Raw genomic sequence first — 15,125 nt, forward strand, 5'->3', positions numbered from 1 at the left:
AAGATATGCATTTGGGGAGATGATTGCTTAGATTTGTGTGTGAATTTGAGCAAAGGTGTTTGTGATGGACTAAGTGATATTAATCCTATAAGATGCTTGAACAGAGATGGAGATGAGAAGCCCTCTGTGCCAGTGAAAAAGTGAGAAGATATCTCTGTGCCTTGAGATGAAGAATCCTTTGCCTTTGGAGCTATTCATCTTTAAAAGCTGACACCCCAATATGCAATAGTCTAAGACCCATGAGCCATAAGCAGCTTAAGAAACTGCTAATGGGAGGGATCAGAAGGGCAGGTTTCCCTGGGCGTCTGTTTTTGTGACAGTTAAAACCCACAAGAGAACTGCTTTAGGTTGTCAGTGGTGTTATAAATGAAAAACGTTCCAATTTATTAATTGAGGGAAATTTATTAAAAAAGGTCTAAATAGAATTTTAGAGAGGAACAACAAAAACACCACTATAAAAAAAAAAAAAAAAAAAGGTCAGTGCCGAGCCCGGGTGTCAGCGCTGGGTGAGACACAGGTTTGCCCGCTGCAGCAGAGGGTCTCCTGTGCTCCACACTGACTGTCCTGTCTGAGCAATTTTTATACGTTTTTTTTTGCCCAAGGCTGAGTCCCCTTTCTTCTGTTTCAGACTACACGTATTTATGAGTTCTTTCTCTGTGGCAAGTTGAACAAAACATGTCCGGAAAGTGATGAACACCTGTGATTGTGTTCCCAGAATCCGGCATTGAGATGTATCTCTCTGATGGCCCTGGTTAACTCAATCTCCGGATATTTATCACATTTTCATCGCCCGGCATTCCTCAGATCACCTTGATGGATGGTCCATCTCCGAGCTGGCCACGCTTATTTTATTGTAAATGAAGTCCTCCCTCCTTTGTCCAGGTGGTTTTGACATTATGTTGCAGTTTCCGGCTTGTGAGTTTTAAAGCTTATAAGAATATATTTTACCAGTACATAAAAATATATATGACAATTTTATTTGCACGAATTATCATATGCACATATAACAATCCCTCCCCTTCTACATAAACATATTAATTTGTGCTTTCTGTACCTTCTACAACTAGTTTTTACTGGTGCTTGATACTAATTATCTCATTTCTCAACCTTTAGTTAATTTAAGGCTCATTATCCCAGTCTTCCTCCAGAATTCCCCGATACAATCTGTAGGCCTCTCCTTCCCCTTTTATCTGTTCCTCGAATCTGGCTAAGGCATCTGCTGTTCTATGGTGTACGTTTTCCTCTCCCAGTTTCATTATTTTTGATACCTGATTAGTTTTTCCCCTAGCACATTCTGGGTCTGTGGGCATGGCTGCTATTTGCATGACCTGCACTACAGAATGTATCAGCCTAATAAAACAAGGTATCAGGCAGGGTAGAAATATGATCCTGGCTAGTGAACACAATATAAAAAATATTACCTTCTTCCACCATGCTCTGTTGAACAGCTGATCCCACCAGGAAGCTTGGAGTATGGAGTTCCATTTTTGTACCGGAACATGTGCTACCCTTTTAATTTCTGTTGCTAGGCTTCTGATGGTTTCCCCATAGTCGTCAATCTCTATACAACATTCTGATTCATTAAATTTCCCACAGACCCCTCCCTCTTCTGCTAATAAATAGTCGAGGGCTATTCTGTTTTGATATACAAAGGCCCTCATCCGGGAGTGTTGTATAGATAGCAGCTCGAGGGTGGCAGAGGTGTGGTTAGAAACAACCTCTGCCACTGCCTGCAGTCTTATCAATCGGTTTAACAGATAAATCGGGGTCCTATACCCCCAGCTTCCATCCTGGGCTCATGTTGCAGGACCATAATATTCTATTATTCTCTCCGCAGGCCACTCCTCTTCCCCCCAAGTCTGACCCCCACCAAAAATAGGGAACTTCTTTTTTACCTCCCTTCTCCTCCTGCTCAGTGTTTCATATAAGGGGGCTCCAAGTGAGCTGCGTTCTGACGGAGGTAGGGTAAAGAAAACAGGTCTGATTAATCCTATTGTGCATGATCCTTTCCACTGCTGAGGCAACTCGCTATATGCTTTCTTCCCACAGATCCAATACAAACCATCTGGGGCTTTCCACATGATCTTTGTACTTTCGGGTTCATTCCAGAACCCCCTCAATTCCTCCACAGATTGGTAAGGATTAGCTCCAGAGCCTTTGTTCCAGCAAAGTCCAATTTTTTCACTCCATTCACACTTGTCACTTTTTCCTTGGCTCCAGTGCCCTGTAGGGCTTTCTGGCTGCCACATTCTGCTTTTGTTAAAGGAATTTATTGTCAGAGTGGACACACACGGAGTGTATCCCACTATTTCGGTGTACTCCTTTCCCTCCCTGCCAATGCAGAACATCCCAATTACTCTCTTGTCCAAGACCCAACCCTCAGGTCTCTGAATTGCCTTTGAAGTTTTGGAACTATCCCATTTTAGGAGTTGCTCTGGGGCTAAACTCTCACCTTTCCAAGGCCATTTTTCTGCTGATTTGAGTCCCCCGCAGATCCAGCAATTAGATAAGCCCAACTCTGTTGCGATTTCCTGCATCAGATCCACAAATAGGTTTTGATCTGAGGCAGGTAAACTCCAACTGGTATATTGTCTTTCAAGCTGATCATATTGCTCGCTGAGGGTTCTCAGCCTTTCCTGCTCTATCCTTCTTTTTCTCATTTCCGCTTCCTGTTTTCTCAGCTCCTGTGATACTTGTTTCATTTTGCTCTCCGGATCCACTCCCTCTTTGTTCCTTGAAAAGCAGAACATTTGGTCATATTGCAAGCAAACTCGGTCATCCTGATCCTCTAAAAGGTCCAAGATAACCGGTTCACCTTTGAGGGAGACTTCAGTTTCATATTTCAAGTTCTTCCCTACCCAGTATGTTTTACCACCTATAATACACATTCCCAGCTGGCTGTTGTCATAGCATAATGGGTTGGTCTGAAAGTATGCTACAAACACAGATTCCATTTTTCTCCCAGTCCATACAGTTTGGTTACATTTATCACAGATTGGGATAGATACTTGTTCAATACTTTTTTTATGAAACTTGTGCTTTGACTGCCCGTCCTTAGAGGTTGCCCTTTGTGTATACCACCTTATTTTTCCTTTTAGCCTGTAATTTCCCTTCTGAGTGCCATCTCTGGGGCAGTGCCCCTTTATCTTACCCTTGCTGCAGTTCTTTGGGATTGAGGATATCAGAACCTCCGATTCCCCGTGTTCTTTCTGGGCAGTCTGTACGCAGTGCCTGCACCCGTTGCCGGGGCCTTGCACCTCTGTGCTGGGCGAGTTATTCAAATGTGTACCGGTCTTGAGGCACATTACTAGATTCAGGTAGATCAGGATCCCCACGATTATTATTATTCCTCTGCCTCCGCCTACGCCCACTGGGGTGCCACCAGTGGCGGGGTAAACCATCTTCTCGGCAGCAAGAATAGTCTTCTGTGGTGTCATACCTGGACCAAGCTGCGTACCTCCGTTTAAAGATGCCCCACCTCGATAGCTTAACTGTGTCCGCACTGCAGGGTACTTTATTTAACCTTCGGCACTCAATAGCAAGAATGTTAGCCTTTGATCTCAATTTTCCCCTTATCCCGGTTTGGAACACACAAAAACAACTTTCAGAATCTACTTTGATTATCCCCAATTTTGTGGCAAGCTCTAAGATACGGCTAGTCAGGCACCTTTCTTCTTCTAGGCACTTATCACACAAACCCCTTGGCCAATATCCCCTTATACAGTGTGTAACCCAAACCTCATTACAATACTCGCATTTGAAGGGTACAAATGGGTAACATTCACAATCGGGCTCAGTGCACCTTATCGGATCCCCTTCAGCCATTTACTTGGTTGACGCAAAGTTAGTTTCAGGTCCCCAGGTGGAGAGGTGACTTTCCACTCTGCTGTCTCTTCCTGGGGCTCAACCTTCTTTACACGGGATGCGTGGGTCCACCCCTTTTCTGCTGTTCGCATTGCTGTGGTTAAGAAGACAAGAAAGGGGCCTTCCCAGTGAGGTGTTAATGGGACTTCTTTCTATGTTTTTATGAGCACCTTGTCCCCAGGTTGTATTCTGTGTATGGGAAAGCCTAAAGGGGTATTTTGTGTCAGGATTCCCTGTTTCTGCAATTCCTGTATATTTTTACTTATGGATATGAGGTATGGTTGTATTTGCCTATCTTCTATCCTTGGATGTCCTATTGGCATACCATGTCAGCATTTCGAAAGGTGACAGACCAGTCTCGGAGTGCGGCATGGTCCGAATATTTAATAAGGGTAAAGGGAGACACCTTAGCCAGGACATCTTTGTTTCCAAAATTAATTTTGCCAATTGAGCCTTTAATGTTTGGTTCATCCTCTCAACTTGTCCGGAGCTCTGGGGATGCCATGGGGTGTGGTACTCTCATCGGATCCTGTAGTGGTTTCAGGCAGATTTTGGGAGAAACCCTCCCACGGGGCCTCCCTCCCCTCCTCCAACTGGTTCGGGAAAAAGACTTCCTCAGAGAGAAGTGGAAAAAACCTGTTTATTAAACAGGCAAAGCACTCCCAGCACAATACCCGATGACAAGAGCTTCGTGCCGCTTACGGAGGGATAACAAACTTAAAGAAAGTCTCCTCTTGAGGGTCGTCACTGTGCTCCACCGCTCCATCTCCGCTGGCGTTGGGAGAAAAGGAGATGTGCAGGGCTGGTCTTGGTGGGGTGGGTCCCCTGTGGAGGCCCCTGGTGCTTTCCCAGGTCCTTAGTCCGGAGAGGTTGGAACAGTTCCGAGGAGAGGGCAAAAAAAGCAAAAAGGAAGGAAAAAAAGGACAAAAAAAGAAAAAGAAAAAAAAAGGCAAAAAGCTTCAGCTATTCTACAGCATCTAACTACGCTAGCACTAAACTAACTAACTGCCGGGGAAAAAACAGAGCTTCTTTCGTCTTGCCATGTTCCAACTCCCCCGCTTCAAGGTCACTCTGATGAGCAGAATTTTCCTGGGGAAAAACAAACCGCGCTTGCCCTCCCCCCTGCACCCAACAGACGATTGGGGATACACAGTCACCCCAGGACACCCCTAGAGAATCAGCCAGTTGCTTAATAATTTTTGAAGTGAAGTGCGTGCCTTGATCCGAGTCTATGCATTTTATCAACCCATATCGGGGAATGATCTTTTCGAGTAGAAATTTTGATACTGTTCGAGCTGTTGCCCGAGAGCTCGGGAGAGCTTCTACCCAGTGAGTTAGTTTGTCTACTATTACCAATAAGAATTTGTATCTCCCCACCTTAGGCAGATCAGTAAAATCTACCTGAATTCTCTCGAAAGGTCTGTATGCCACTGGGCGACTTCCTAGTGCCACCTGTCGGGACCGTGCCCAATTAATCCTATGACAAACCATACATCCCTGTACTTCTTGTTTGGCTAATTCATAAATCCCTTTACACCCAAAGAACCTCAGGAATTTCTCTGCCAGAGCCTGGGCACCCCAGTGTGTTTGTTGATGTAATCTCCTCAGGATCTTTCTAGTGTAGTCCTTAGACAATAGCTCCCTTCCGTCCGGTAATTTCCACTTACCTCCTTCCAGCCAGCCTCCTATCTTCTTGTACCCTTTGATTTCCTTCGGGGAGGGGTGGGGAGGATACTCCTGAACCTCCCCTTCCTCGATCCTCGGGGTACTTACCTTCATCAAAGCCGCACTTTTGGCCTCTTTGTCTGCTAAATTGTTCCCTCTGGTGCGGAACTGCATTCCTGTCTGGTGCCCCTTTACGTGGACTACAGCAATTGCCTCTGATCCCCTTATAGCTTTTAAGATCTGTCTGATTAGTTCCTCATGCACCAGCCCTTTTCCCCGGGTATTGAACAACCCCCTTTCTTCCCAAATTTTTCCAAATGTGTGTACCACCCCAAATGCATATTTTGAATCTGTAAAAATTGTTCCTTTTTTCCCTTCCAATTTCCACAAGGCTCTCAATACCGCGTATAACTCACAAGCCTGTGCTGACCACCCGGCGTTCAGAGGCACAGATTCCACTACCTCCCCGGTCCTCCCATCCACCACCGCATAACCTGACTTCCTTTTCCCATCTATGACCCTTGCAGGCCCATCTACAAACCATTTCTCACTTTCTTCTAATTATTCTTCTTCCAAGTCTGGTCTTATTTTAGTTTGGAGCTCTACCACTTCGGCACAGTCATGGAAAGGCACTCCTGCTGCTTCCCCAAATAGGAATTGTGCGGGGTTTTGGGCCGAGGTGGTCCACAACTCCAAATCCTGGGAGTGGATTAATATAGCCTCATATTTTAGGAGCCTGGCATCAGTCAGCCATTTATCTGCCTTTTGTTGCAGGATGCTCCTTACATTATGTGGGGTGTAAACTACTAGTGGTGCTCTGAAGGTTACTTTCTTAGCTTCTTCTACTAATATTGCTACTGCTACAATTGCTTGTAAGCAGGTGGGCCAGCCCCTGCTTACAGGATCTAGGAGCTTTGATATATACCCTACTGGCTTCCTGGCCCCTGCCCAGTCCTGGGTTAGAACCCCATGGGCAGTGTGATTGCTGACATCCACAAACAGTTGAAAAGGTTTCCTTATATCAGGGAGGCTTAACACCGGGGCAGCCACAAGAGTGTCTTTTATTTCCTTAAAACTTACCTCATCCTGCTTTGTCCATTTGAGCCTATCTGTGGTAAGCTTTTCATAAAGAAACCTTACCTTCTTGCTGTATCCCTCGATCCATTGCCGGCAGTATCCTAGAAGCCCCAGCAGCTGCCTGACCTCCCTTTTTGTCTGGGGAGGTGATAATGCTTGTTATTCTATCCGGATCCAACTTCTTTTTACCCTTTGTTAACCAATGTCCTAGGTACTTAACCTCGGGCTCTGTGAACTGCAATTTGGATTTTGAAACCTTCAACCCTTTTTCCCCCAGAAAGTTTAATAGTGCTATTGTACCTGCCCGTACATCCTCCTCCCTGGGTCCGGCCACCAACAGATCATCCACATATTGTACTAACTTGGTCCCTTTGATTGGCACAAACTCACTTAAGAGTTTTTCAAGGGATTGCCCAAATAGGTTGGGTGAATCTACGAAGCCCTGAGGCAAGGACGTCCACCTTAATTGCTGCTTTCTGTTTGTGTCCGGGTCTTCCCATTGAAATGCAAAATAGTCCTGACTTTCCCGGGCTAGCAGGCAAGTCCAAAAGGCATATTTTAAATCTATTACACTGTACCAGGTGTCTGCTGGGGATATGTTATTCAGCAGGGTGTACAGGTGTGAGACAGTAGGAAACAAGGGTTTTGTTCTTTGATTTACTGCCCGCAAATCTTGCATCAGCCTATAACTACCATCTGCCTTTTGCACCACCAGGATAGGAGTATTATGTCTTGACATACATGGTTCTAATGTGCCCTTTTTAATCAGATCTTTGATTACAGGTTTCAATCCCCTCCTACCTTCCATGGGAATTGGATACTGTTTGATCCTGATCAGATCCTCAGGCCTCTTGATTTCAATGTGAATAGGCTCCATATTTAACCTCCCCACCTCCCCCTCTGTGTGCCACACTTTTGGATTTATTTTATCCTCATCCTCCGTGGTTAGTTTGTATAAACTTACCGTTAGCTGGGAATCCTGTGCTATCAGGCTTGTCCCCAGGATCACCATTAAATCCCTCCCCAGCAAGTTATGATCTGCTTCTTCTATCAACAGTATGTTCCCCAGGCAAAACTTATTCCCCAATTCTATTTCTACATTTTTTAAAACCGGCACCTCGAAGGGCTCCCCTTTGGCCCCGATGACCACCACTGAGTCCTTACTTTTAGTACATCCTGGTGGCAGTTGCTGAACTGTGGTTCTTTCTGCACCTGAATCCACAAAAAAAAACAATTCTTGTTTCTGGGGTCCAATTTTTAACTTTATCAAGGGCTCTCCAGGTGTCCTGGACCCCAAATTATAGAGCCCCTGACACCTCTAATCCTCCTGAAAAATTTGTTCATATTTTATTCTTTTCTTGCACTCCCTTTTGAAGTGCCCTTTTTGTTTACAGTAAAAGCACTCAGGGCCACTTACCTGTTTGTTTGTTCCCTTCCTTTGGGGGGGGGGGCTAGGTTTTCCCTGGGGCCGTTGGGTTTATGCCGGCCTTCCGGATTCTGCAGCTGCTCCTGTTTCTGCGCTTCCCGCACCGCCGCCACTAACACCCTGGCTTGTGCTTTTTGCTTTTCCTCATGTCTTCTCATATAAACTTTCTGTGCCTCCCGTAGCAATTCTTGGAGGCTTTTCTCCTGCCAATTCTCTATTTTTTCTAGCTTTTTCTGTATGTCCTCCCACTATTTAGCAACAAATTGTGTTTTCAGCAAAATACCCCGACAGGAGAATGAGGGTCGGTGCCCGAATACATCTGGAGACTTTTTCTTAACCGCTCCAGCCATTTGGTGGGTGTTTCAACCCTCCCCTGGCATTCCCCCAATGCTTTGCTGATGTTCTGCCCCTTTGGTACCGCCCCCTGAATTCCCTGTATTACCATGTTCCTCAGTCCGATCATTTTGCGCCTGTGAAAAGTGCATATTATATGGCTCTACGCAAGATATTTACTATATGTATTACGTTGTATTAATTGTTAATGTTGTATTAATATTTTGATAGTATGGTAAATGTAGTTTTGTAGTTAAAATGTAGTTTTTATATACTGTGAAAAGTGCATATTATATGGTTCTATGCAAGATATTTACTATATGTATTATGTTGTATTGATTGTTAATGTTGTATTAATATTTTGATAGCATGGTAAATGTAGTTTTGTAGTTAAAATGTAGTTTTTATATACCAACCACAGGAAAACGTAAATCTTTCAGAGAAAAAAAGAATTTACTACTTCCTTATCAGAAGAGACCAACTTCTCCTGCCTTGCTCAGCCCTGAAGATGCCATAGAGATTAAAGGGAAAAAAGTGATACTAACCAGAGACAATTCTTTGTTTGAATGGAATTAATGCATCATGTATGAAATGTATGAATATTCAACAGGCTATTGCTTTTAAGAGTTAATCCTTTGTTAACGGTGGTCCTTCTCCAAACTTTTTTGCTCGGGGAGGCACCCAGACGTCTGTAACTTTGTTTTTTATTGTCTCGTATTGTCCTAACTCTAATTGTTCAATTTTTTTTTAGTCTAATTCTATTTTTATAACCATCTTATTTACTATTAAACTTTCAAAATTTTAAAACAAGTGATTGGCGTTTTTCACAATTATGGTAGCAGAGGATGGTTAGAACACCTCACTGCCGGTGCCTCAGTGGAATCAGGGTGAGGACGGCACACCCTGCCCAGTTGGCAGCCTCGCTCTGTGTTCCCCTGCTGTGACTGACAGATGCAGGTTACGATCAATGGACAAGAGGAGGCAATAAAACAAAGAAAAGGGAAAAGATTCCCTAAAACCGCGGTAATTAGCCCCTAAGACTAAAGTGTACACGAAGACAAAGACCCAAGGACAAAGGATAGGTAAGTACCGGTTTGGACGGGGCGGTTAAGGGGGGGATGAATGTGTGTGAATGAGAGGCAGCTGGTTATCCCAGACCTGCTAAGTGAGTGCAGAGTCTCCTATGCTGCGTTTCCATTCTTTCGCGAGAAAAACGGCCAGTAAAGAGACGAAGCGGGTGATAAGAAGAGCGAGAGAATCCCCCCCAGGGAAACTGGGACTGAGTCTTAGAGAAGGGGTGGGACCCCTAGGAAGCAAAAAGTCTGCTGGATTGAGGGGTGAGTGCCCAAGAGCATCCAGGACTGGAACCTGCTGGGTTGAGGAATTAATATCCCAAGGGCACCCAGGGTTCTGCTGGATTGAGGTTATGCCCAAGAGCATCTAGGGTTGGACAACGCAGCTGGATTGAGGGATAAAAATGCCCAAGAGCATCTAGGGTTGGACAACACAGCTAGATTGAGGGGATATCCAAGAGCACCGGGACTGGCCAGTAACACCTAAAATTGTAATAGGTGTTTTGGAAGTAAAAGGTACCTTATTGTTGTTTTGTTGTGTGAGAGTGAGGAACACACAAAATCTGCCTCAGCTTCCCGGGTGGGTGGGACTGTGGCAAGAGATGTAAGTGACCCACATACAGGCCATTGTTCCCCTGGGCGGGTGGGGGCTATGGCAGAACATGTGTGTGACCTGCAAATCAGCCCTTTTCCCTCCAGGCGTGTGGAGGGGGGGCCGTGGTAAAAGTGTAAGTGACACGCAAATCAGCCTCATGGGTGGACCGGCACCGGAGGCGACCAGATTCTGGGCCCTCCTCAGAGGCCCAGCTATACTGGAACCCAGAGGCCGACCCCAAGGTGAGGGGGGCCACACAGAGCCGCGATTCTCTGGCGACAGGGATCAGCTTCATGTCCTAAGGGTGTGAAAGAATGTGTAAAAGTGAAGGAGAAATGAAGTAAGAGTAGATGGATGAAAGCACATGTAATGTTGATTGTTAATTTTAAAATTCACTATATCTCCTTGGAGGGAGGTGTATTGTACTGAATAGCTGTGTGAGAAAGAGGGGATTTTTTGTGTGTGTGCATAGATAGAAGTAAGTGGTCTTTAGGTTGCAAGAGAAAGTGAAAAACAGAGGTGGGGGACGAATAGATAAAATCTTGAAAAATGGGACCGAAAAACAGTAAGTTGGATACAGGGAAGAAAAAAGGGTATAAAAAATTACCAACGGAAATACCCCAAGACAGCCCTCTTGGCGTTTTGTTAGCTAACTGGGATAAAAACCCTTGTACAAGAAGAAAGGAAAAGATAAAGATGATACAATTTTGCATGATAGAATGGGCAGAGAAGGAAATAAGATCTGACCACGTTTATTGGCCCAGATACGGCTCTTTTGAGAATTGGATTTGTCAGGCTCTAAATGTATTTGTAAATTCAAAAGAGCCATTTAATCCCAAAGAAAGAGAATATGCCACATGTTGGACAGGAGATTTTAAGAGAATAAAACCCCCCGAGATGAGACAAGAAAAGAAAAAGGGGAAAGAAAAGGGAGGGGAACAAGAAGAAAAGAAGGAAAAAGAGTGGGATCCTTTGCAGGCTTTGCCCCCTCCCTTCCCGCTCGCGCTCCCACTATTCGCGGCCGAGCCCCCTGTCCCGGGTCCTGCTTCAGCCCCGCCTGCCCCGGTTCCCGTCCCGAGTGACGGCTCGCAGCCCGCGGCAGCTGCTCCGGTCCCCGCATACACCCCATCCCCGGCCCCGCTGGTAAATTTGTCTGCCCCGGCCGCCTGGTCTGTGGCCGCCCTAAGGGCCATGCCGGGGGTCCCTCCTGACGCGTGGTCTAAGACCACCGCCCTGACCGTGCCGGGGGTCCCGTCGGTCCCAGCCGTCCTATCTCCAATCGCTTCCCCCACTGCCCGATCCCCGGCTGCCCTGCCCGTGCCGGCTGCGCTGGGCGCTGCCGCTGCTGCTTTGTCTCTGCCGGGAGCCACTGACTCAGCTGCCATCAGCCCCATGCCGGCTGTCCGTGCTCCCGTCTGGTATCCCCCAGAACTGCCCCCTCCTCTGCCGGTCCCGGCAGCAAACCCCGCCTACGCTCCACCCTTGGAGGACCAAGCCTCGGCACTGTGCCCTCCCCTCACCCCCCTTCCTGCCCTGAGCTCCGTTCCCTCGGTAACCACAGCTACTGCTCAGAGAAACGACTTCTCCCTAGAAATGCCTTATCGAAACACTAGAAGTTCACTTAAAAGACAGCCCTCTCTAGATTCTTTCTCAAAACACGGGAAAAAGACGACAGAGGATAAAAACCAAAAATAGGATAAAGAAATTAGTCTGTTTCCACTAAGAGAAGTCCCAATGGGAGTGGGTGTGGAACAGGGTTTGTAAATGCCCCTTTGACTTCTTCTGAGGTCAGAAATTTAAAAAAAGAAATCAAAGGAATTTTAGAAGATCCCATAGGCACAGCTGAACAATTAGACCAATTTTTAGGTCCGAATATTAATACTTGGGAAGAGATGCAGTCTATAATGAAAATAATATTTTCTCAGGAAGAAAGGCAATTAATTAGAGCAGCTGGAATAAAAGTTTAGGAAAAAGAGAACCCACAGCCCCCCCCCCCCCCCCCCCCCCCCCCCCGGAGAAGACAAAATGCCAACTGCGCCTCCTGAGTGGGGTCAAAATAATGAGGAGGGGAGGAAACACATGAATGAATATCGAAATTTAATAATCAAGGGAATAAAAGAGGCAGCACCCAGAGGGCAAAATGCTGAAAAAGCTTTTGAAGCACAGCAAGAAAAAGAAGAATCTCCAACTGAATGGTTGGACAGACTTAGGAAAAATATGAAACAATATTCCGGAATAGACCCTGAAACTGATGTGGGAAAAGCTTTGTTAAGGATTAACTTTGTTACTAATGCCTGGCCAGATATTAGAAAAAAATTAGAAAAAAATGAGGATTGGCATGATAAATCATTAGATGACTTATTAAAGCAGGCTCAGAAAGTTTTATGTCCGAAGAGATGAAGAAAAAGCTAAACTGAAAGCATAACTTATGGCAGTCACCATGTGAGAAAACAATTTCCAAAAAAAATCAAACACACAGGCACTGCTTCTAGATATGAAAATAGTAGAGACAGGGGAAAGGAAAAGAATAGAACCCCAATACAAACCACGTCTCAGCAGCATTCCAGGAATGTCTGCTTTTACTGTGGGGGTGAGGGACATTATAGGAGAAATTGTCCTAAGCAGGTAATAGATCTGAAAATCTTCAAAGAGATGGGCACAGAGGAGGAATAGGGAGGTCAAAGGCTCTGTTTTTTAGGGGACAAATACCATCTAGAGCCTGTGATAACTCTAAAAGTGGGTCCCCAAGGAGAAGAATTAGAATTTGTGGTAGATACAGGGGCAGAAAGGACCTGCCTGCTAAATGTACCAAAAGGTTATAGTGTGAGTAAAGATACTGCAAAAGTAACAGGGGCAAAAGGAGAAACTTTTACAGTTCCACTCATTAAAGATGTAGTAATTGAAGGGGAAACTCAAATTTGGATGGGAGATGTCTTATTGGTCCCAAAGGCAGGTAGCAACTTACTAGGAAGAGACTTACAAGTGAAATTAGGAATAGGGGTTATACTAGAAGATGGGAAAATGACAGCTAAAGTTTTAAAATTAGGCCAAGAGGATGAAGAAAAAATTAACAAGGAAGTTTGGGCTGGGGAAGGAAATAGGGGAGGATTAAATATTGACCCTATAAGTGTTACAATAGAGAGAGAAGGTTGTCCCATACGTGTACGTCAATACCCCATATCTTTAGAAGGATGGGAAGGTTTGAAGCCAGTAATAGAAGGACTAATAAAGGATGGGACATTAGAACCCTGCATGTCTCCCCATAATACCCCTATTCTCCCAGTAAAGAAGCCTGATGGGAGTTATAGACTAGTACAAGATTTAAGGGAGGTTAACAAAAGAACTCGGTCTTGTTACCCAGTGGTACCCAATCCCTATACACTTCTAAGTAAAGTTCCACCCCAGCATCAGTGGTTTAGTGTAGTGGATCTTAAAGATGCTTTTTGGGCCTGTCCACTAGCCAAGGAGAGCCGAGATATCTTTGCCTTTGAATGGGAGGATCCAAAAACTGGAAGAAAGCAGCAATTAAGATGGACGAAATTACCACAGGGGTTCACAGAGTCTCCAAACTTATTTGGGCAAGCTTTAGAAAAAAATACTGCAAGCCTTCTCCACTCATCCTAGAATACAAATTATCCAATATGTGGATGATCTTCTACTATCTGGGGAAGATGAAGTTGGAGAAGCTACAATAAAACTTTTAAATTTTCTTGGGGAAAAAGGATTAAGGGTATCAAAAGGGAAGCTGCAATTTGTAGAACCAGAGGTAAAATATCTTGGACACTTGATAAGTAAGGGTAGTCGAAGGCTCAATCCAGAGAAAATTGCAGGAATTTTATCCCTTATACCTCCCTCTTCAAAGAGGGAAATCAGAGAACTACTCGGATTATTGGGATATTGTAGATTATGGATTGAGGGGTACACACAGGCAGTAAAATTTTTGTATGAAAAGTTGACAGAGGGAGATAATATAAAATGGACCAAGGAAGATGATGATAAATTAGAAAAACTGAAGTTAAAACTGGCCTCAATACCAGCTTTAAGCTTACCTTCACTAGAAAAACCCTTTCATCTGTACGTGAATGTAGAAAAGGGGGTAGCTCATGGAGTTCTGGTCCGGGAGTGGGGAGGAGTAAAGAGACCAGTAGCTTATTTATCAAAGATGTTAGACCCAGTGAGCCACGGCTGGCCAGTGTGTATTCAAGCTATGGCCCCTACTGCAATCCTGGTAGAAGAAAGTCGTAAACTTACTCTTGGAGGTAAACTAATTGTGTGCACACCTCATGCGGTTCGAAATGTGTTAAATCAGAAAGCTGAAAAATGGTTGACAGACTCTAGAATGTTAAAATATGAAGCAATCTTGATAGATAGTGATGATCTGACATTAGAAGTAAACAGGAGTTTAAATCCAGCTCAATTCTTATATGGAGAACCAGCAGATAACCTAATACATAATTGTTTAGTAATTATCCAATACCAAACAAAAGTTCGAGGGGATCTTGAAGAACAAGCCCTTTCAGAAGGGGAAATAATCTATGTGGATGGTTCCTCCAGATGTCTACAAGGAAAAAGAATGTCAGGATATGCAGTAGTTGATGGAAAAAACATGCAAACTATTGAAAAAGGAAAATTACCTTCAAACCGGTCAGCTCAAACTTGTGAATTATATGCTCTAAAAAAGGCACTGGAATATTTAGCACACAAGAAAGGAACTATATATACTGATTCGAGGCATGCTTTTGGAGTAGTACATACTTTTGGAAAAATTTGGGAAGAAAGAGGATTACTTAACTCAAGAGGAAAAGGATTAGTACATGAGGGACTCATTTTAGAGATTTTAGAGGCATTAAAACTACCTGAAGAAATAGCTATAGTACACATTAAGGGACACCAAAGAGGAGTGACCCCAGAAATAAGAGGAAATAATTTGGCAGATCAGGAAGCTAAGGATGCAGCAGAAAATGGAGCTGAAAGAGTTATGTTAATATTAACTCCAAATGAGGAAACATTGGAAATCCCAAAGTTTAGTGAAGCAGAGAAAAAAGAATTAAACAAGATAGGAGGAGAACAGGCTGAATCAGGGAAATGGAAA

This window comes from Hirundo rustica, chromosome W (genome assembly GCF_015227805.2).
Source record: "Hirundo rustica isolate bHirRus1 chromosome W, bHirRus1.pri.v3, whole genome shotgun sequence".
NCBI classification, from domain to species: domain Eukaryota; kingdom Metazoa; phylum Chordata; class Aves; order Passeriformes; family Hirundinidae; genus Hirundo; species Hirundo rustica.